This window comes from Brassica rapa, chromosome A09 (genome assembly GCF_000309985.2).
Source record: "Brassica rapa cultivar Chiifu-401-42 chromosome A09, CAAS_Brap_v3.01, whole genome shotgun sequence".
In the NCBI taxonomy this organism is placed as follows: domain Eukaryota; kingdom Viridiplantae; phylum Streptophyta; class Magnoliopsida; order Brassicales; family Brassicaceae; genus Brassica; species Brassica rapa.
In genome coordinates this window covers 30071091-30078276 of record NC_024803.2, presented here as the reverse complement: position 1 = coordinate 30078276, position 7186 = coordinate 30071091, and the positions used below count along the sequence as shown (strand labels likewise).

The 7186-nt window shown below is 27.4% G+C and overlaps 1 long non-coding RNA gene across 1 annotated transcript; it reads left to right on the top strand.

Annotated features, from left to right (window-relative positions):
- Positions 1–2842: 2842 nt before the first annotated feature.
- Positions 2843–5950, top strand: LOC117127988. The gene is made up of 2 exons (XR_004451044.1): positions 2843–4615; positions 4702–5950. It is a non-coding gene; the product is annotated as an uncharacterized LOC117127988 (long non-coding RNA).
- The last annotated feature ends 1236 nt before the right edge of the window (positions 5951–7186 follow it).

Below are 7186 nucleotides of genomic sequence, written 5' to 3'. Positions count from 1 at the left end.
CATTTTCATGCAATAAACTACTATATGGTCCGAGCTTATGCATTATATTAAACTAAACATATAAAATATTTTTATTTATTTTTGATTAACATTGAGGTATTTCAAACGTATGCAAAGTTTATCTCCGAATCACAAAGTATGCATATATAACTTCATATATATATTAGCGTTCCAAGTATATATAATTGACCGAAAATGATAGAATGCAATAATAATATCCAACATGAAATATGAAATGCATTGGTATGAAGATATTTTTATAAAATACTAGGCACTACAAGAAAACAGCGGTATTCTGACGGACGTTCCGACGGAAAATGAATTCCTCGGAATATACCGAGGAATTTCCGAGGCAATTCCGAGGAAACACAAAATTTGGCTTCCTCGGAATTTCCTCGGAATATACTGACGGAATTCCGAGGAAAATTCAGTTCGTCGGAATATTCCGACGGAATACCGAGGAAAATTCAGTTCGTCGGAATATTCCGACGGAATACCGAGGAAAATAGTATTCCTAGGAAAAAACCGATGAATTCCGAGGAAATATTATACACGTTAGAGAGCCGTTGGGGGGATTTTAAAAATTCCGAGGAAATTCCGAGGGCAGAAAGGTTTTCCTCGGAATTTCCTCGGAATAGATCTTGTCGATTTAGGGATTTGATTATACATTCCTTTTCCTCGGAATTTCCTCGGAATTTCCTCGGAATTTTCCGAGGAAATTCCGACGACGATAGAGTTTTCCTCGGAATTCCCTCGGAAAATTCCGAGGAAATTCCGAGGAACTTGGGGTTTTAAACCGAAAACAACGTTTTACGGATTGAATAACACGTATATAACCTTCATTAAGTGTCTTAACCAGATTATGAAGTCAAACTTTGGTGTTTTACCCAATAACAAACACTTTTACGATTGCATGAACGAAAACCACACAACATAAGAGAAGCACTTATACACTTTAACAAACGGTAAAGAGAATACTTACAATTATTTTTGAAATTTTGTTATTTCATGGTTTATGATCATCTATACAAAGAATCCTCAATAGTATGCATTATAATTGTATAAGAAATGAAATACGGCGAAAATAATCGATGTTTTGAAACCCCAAACCCTGGTTCCTCGGAATTTTCTCGGTAAATTCCGAGGAAATTCCGAGGAAACCTGGTTCCTCGGAATATTTTCATTTAACCGGGTAAACCAAGCCGCCAAATATTTCGCGAAAATTGAATTAATGATTTCCGAGGAAATTCCGACGGATATAGTAAATATTTCCGAGGAAATTCCGACGGATAATTTCCGTCGGACCCCTCATTTTATTAGGTCGAGCCCGACCTTCTTCCCCATTTCTCTCCGCCGCAATCTCTCTTTCTCCTGCGATTTCGTCGACTCCTCTCTTCTCCCTTGCGATTTGCGGCGCTTTCTCTCTTCTCCCTCGCGATTTCCACCCTAATCCTCATGTATGAACCCTATCCCACTCTTTTAGGTTAGATTTGTATGGTTTTTAAGTAGATTTGATGATTTTGGAATGAGATTTATAGATTTTGTTAGGGTGAATGGTAGATTTATAGATTTTGTTAGGGTGAATGGTAGATTTGATTTGTATCACTTGATTTGAATTTTTTTTTTAGTTTTTATTAATTTTGTGGTTATAAAAATCGAATTTGTAATTATATATATATATTGAAAACGTTTTTTGTATATAAAATCTATTTTTTGCATTTTAAATTCATTTATATATTTATTAAACATTTTTAAAATCTATAAAACTTTTTTAAGATTAAAAATCATATATATAATATTTAAAATCATTTTTTTGTGGTTATAAAACGTTTTATGTATTTTATATAAAAATATAAATTTCTATATTTATTAAACATTTTTAATATTATGAAAACTATTTTTTGTAATTATTTAACATTTTAAATATTTTTAAAACTATTTTTTGTAATTATTAACTGTTTTTGTGATTTATTTAAACTATTTTTTTAATTTTTATACTATTTTATATTTATTAAAACTAATTTTGTATTTATAAAACATTTTTTTTATTATAAACACTATTTTATTATTTTTTGTATTTATAAAAACTATTTTGTATTTATAAAAAGATGATTTCATATTTATAAAAATATTTATATTTATTAAAACTAATTTTGTATTTATAAAACATTTTTTTGATTTATAAACACTATTTTATTATTTTTTGTATTTATAAAAACTATTTTGTATTTATAAAAAGATGATTTCATATTTATAAAAATATTTATATTTATTATAACTAATTTTGTATTTATAAAACATTTTTTTATTTATAAAAACTATTTTAGTTTTTTTTGTATTTATAAAAACTATTTTGTATTTATAAAAAGATGATTTCATATTTATAAAAATATTTATATTTATTATAACTAATTTTGTATTTATAAAACATTTTTTTTATTTATAAAAACTATTTTATTTTTTTTGTATTTTAAATATATTTTCTATTTCAATTTTAATTTTATATTTTCGAATTTCAATTTAAAAAAATAAATTTATATTTTTTTTTTTAATTTTGGAAATATTCCGAGGAAGTGTATCCCTCGGGATATTCCGACGACATCTTCCTCGGAATATTCCGAGGAAATTCCGACGAACATGTGGTCCTCGGAATTTCCTCGGAAATTCGTTTCCTCGGAATTCCGTCGGAAATTTCCGAGGAATTTCTGAGGAAAAATGAAATTCCGAGGAGTTATTTCCGAGGACTTTTTTCGTCGGTATGTCGTCGGAATAGCGTTATTCCGACGACATACCGACGATATTTTCCCTCAGTATGTCGATGTTTTCTTGTAGTGAGGGTTGGCCCGCCCTACGGGCGGAAAGTTAAAAAAAACTATTTTATATGAATGTACATTATGAAGCATTTTTTTAAAAAAAATTGTAGATTGGAAACGATATTATAAACAAAAATAAATAAATAGAATTCATAGATCATGTTGTTATTTTTAATAAATATTTTTAGACTGAATTAAAATGATAGTAAATTTTATTATTCTATGAAGAACAATCTAATATAATAAGATTACTGATGTCCGCATATAATTATACAATGATCATGTCAGAGAGATATGATATTATCTAAGCCAAAACAACCTTTTGTTAGTGTGAGTAGTTTGGTCTATGTATATTTTAATTAAAATGTGATAGTTTTCTCCTAACGAAAGAGTTGTGGACAATTTGCTGGATGTTCTGCTATTTAAGCAGATGCTTGGATAAGGTTCTTTAAGCGAAAGAATCTAAATGTCTTCCCTTAAAGAGGTAAAAAAATTGGCAGAGCAAATTGCACAATTGAAAAGAAGCTAATGAGTTTGAAGATAATATGAACGACCAAGAACATGAAAATGTGTTAATAAAGAACTCACATATGTACGATATGAGAAGGTATAAACTTCGAGAACAATATTGCTGTAGTGTAAAATAAATTTACTATTTGTTTTTAAATAAAATTTATTTTAAATATTTTGAAATATTTCATTTTTAAACTAAAAGTTTAAAAATTTCTTTAAATGCATAAATTATAATAGGTTCAACATTGGTAATTTGTATAATTTTCAACGATATATGTAGATTATGGCATACCAAAAAAAGAAATATAATGATCACTTGATTAGAATGGAAAAAATGGTTAATATATTCGAGTAAAATAATAAGAAGGTGAGATGTGAACAAAATGTTTACAATAGACAGAATTTTATTTTATTTATATAGATATCCTAGCATGTAAAATAATTCAGTTTCACAAAATAGTTATAATGTACTATAATATATTCAAATGTGTATTGTGCAAAAAATGTGTCTGGATTTAAACATTTGTCAAAAGATACCAAATAAAATTATTTACATGTGTCGATGTTAAGATTCTTAATTGTTATTTATTGCATATAAAATAAAACTATATGTCAAAGAAATTGGAATACCTATATCCTTGATTGAATAACCCCTTTTTTTTTTTGATCAACCAAAATACTTAGATTAAGAAGAGGGAAGTAACAGGGAATGGCATACTAATTAAATAACCCCTTATATTCTATCCTTCATAGATTTGAATTATGCTGATTGTCGTGTACTCCATAATTTTTTTTGTTGTTTGTTCTTTTTTTATTCAAAGAAACGAATTAACTTCGCAAATATATATTTACTTGAAGTTTCATTTCAAAATTGAACACATGCGAAGGCTGGACATTTTCTTGTTTATGGGCTTAGATGGGTCCGAAAGAGAATACAAAACTTGAGCATATATTAATATTTTTCACCTTAGGCCCACCAATCTTATTCCTCTTCTTATCTTTTTCTTCTGTTCTCCGTCAAAGACCTGCGGCGACAGCTATTTCGCACCTTCCTTTTCTTAAATCAAAGGTGAATGAGTGAGTTGGTGACCTATACCCCTGGTGTTCTGAAGACTCTAATGGCTCGTGCGCAGCTTCTTCAATTTCTTTCATCTCCAGTTTCTTCATCGAGTACCCGTTTTCTCGAAGCTTCATTTGATTCTCGCTGAAATCTTACCATCGACCAGCTTCCTGCTTTGAATGAACTCGATACCATGGTTAGATAATCGTTCATGTTTCTGTAGTTTCCGGTAAAGACCATTCTCGATCCTTCTAAAGCGTCTTTGTTTCTGTTATATGAAATCATTGATTTAAAATTCCACTACTATTTTTTTAGTAGTTAGTATCCAACTCTGTATAGATCCACGGCGAGTTCATATGAAGGAGAAGAAGGTGAGGTGTCTCGGATGGCCCATAAAATCTAGGGCTTTCCCTTGATAATTCTTTGGCCAGACTTTTTATGTGTTTGAGGCCAACTGAATAGCCCATTTAAAAACAGTGAAACAAACATTTTACAAACCCGTGTTTAGGTGAGCTGACGTGTCACGCTCTGGTTCTTCTAGTTTATGACGTGGCTGCCTATGTGGTGCAACAGGAGGGAGACAAACATTTTTTTTTATATATATAGATGCTATCATGGTGCATATAAAGAGTTAAGATGAGTCCTAAAATAATATACTATAATGTAATGATCAATGGCATTTTTTTGTAATTAGTCTAGTTGAAAAAAGATTTTTAAAATAATGAAGTGAGAGAGCTTGTGGTGATGACACTTAAGAAATGACACACATGTAATAAACACATGAAGCAAAGGTTAGTTTTTACTAATGCTCCTCAAATAATAAAAAAAGAATGTCTTCCTTACATCATCCTTAATTAGTTTACGGTTCAACCATTTCTAATATAATGAGAGTAACATAATATTAGATGTTGATTATCTCCTTCCAATTAGTAATGCATAGAATGAGAGAAATTCAACGTAATACCACTTTAAAATTTTGTCATCATATTTATATAGAGTTAGTTTATAGATTACTTTATTTGTTTCAAAATGTAATCAGTTTAATTAAAATTAATATATAAAAGTTATTACTTTAGAAAATTGTCATTTAATATAAAAATTTAATCAATTACACAGTAATATATACATAATTTAATTGGCCACACAATATCCAATAAATATAAAGTTGCATTGAAATATAAAAACAGTTTATATAATGAAACAAAAAATACTTTTAAACCATTATATTATAAAACAAATAGAATATTCAAATTATATTGAAACATTATAATAGTAAGAATCAGAAAAGCTGAAATCTCAACGTCGAAGCCTTAGACCATCTCCAATGTATTCCTCTATTTTTTCTCTGAAATAGAGGAATTTCATAATAGAGATGGATTTGTCTCCGATATATTTTTCTATTTTCTCTTCTAAATAAGAATATTCTTGATATACTCTTTTCTAAGTTTACAAATAATATTTTTTTATTTGTGAAAGTTGATAACCAGCCCAATTTATTTTAGTATTTTATAAAATTATGATATTATTTACACTAAATATTTCTTTACAAAATACTATGTAAATACAAAATATAATTATATTTATATAAATAATATATTTCACTATAAAAATATTTTTGGTTATAATTTTTTAAGTAAAAAGTTAAAGGATCATTTTGTAAAAACAAATAGAGGAGGTGACATGGTAAAAATATAGTTTCTCAATGGCCGATTATTATCGCCTACGTGGACACTCTATCTGAGCTTTATATCCTCCAGTTTTAGTTAAAATTTGTAATATTTAAAAGTTATGACTTTAGAAAACTGTCATTTACTATATAAATTTAATCAATTACATAGTAATTTACATAATTTAATTGGCCACCCAATATCCAATAAATATAAAATTACATTGAAATATTAAAACAATTTATATAGTGAAACAAAAAATACTTTTAAACAATTATATTATAAAGCAAATGGAATATTCAAATTAATATTAAAACATTAGAATAGTAAGAATCAAAAAAGCTAAAATCTCAACGTCAATCATTTACGTGGCCATGCCTTAGAGCATCTCCAACCCACCTCTATATTTGTCTCTATAATAGCATTTAGAAGTAAAATCACTCTAATCCTACTCTATTTTCTTTTTAAAATAGAGATTGCTATATATTTAGAGGAAGAATTAACATTCCTCTATTATAGAGGCATACTTTTTTATTTGCGAAATGATCTTTTAACTTTTTATTTTAACAATTAAAACCAAAATAAATATATTTAGTGAAAATGTACTATTTATATAAATATATAATCATCTTTTTATTTACATAATAGTTTCTATAAAAATATTCAGTGTAAATAATATCATAGTTTTATGAATGTTATACTAAATTGGGTTGGTTTTCAACTTTCACAAATAAAAGGTACAATTTGTAAAATTAGAAAAGAATATATCATGATATGGATTTGTCTCCAATGTATTCTTCTATTTCTTCCTCTAAAATAGAGGAATTTCATAATAGAGTTTACATGTCTTTCATCAATCCTAAGTTTTATGATGCATTGTAACTCAGTAGTTCAAAAATACTGAGCTATACTTTAGAGCATTATGTATAGTAACTCAAACTGTATTGTTTAATTATATTAAATAATTTTTTTCAAACTTATTTTTTCACTTTTTTATTATGTATTAATATTCGGTTATATTTTTGCATTATTATTTTATTAATTCTCTAAATTTAACTTGGTAAACATAAGATGAAATAAAATTCGGTGAGTTAGTAATTTTTATTTGTATTGGCCTGATGAAACGCGAAAAA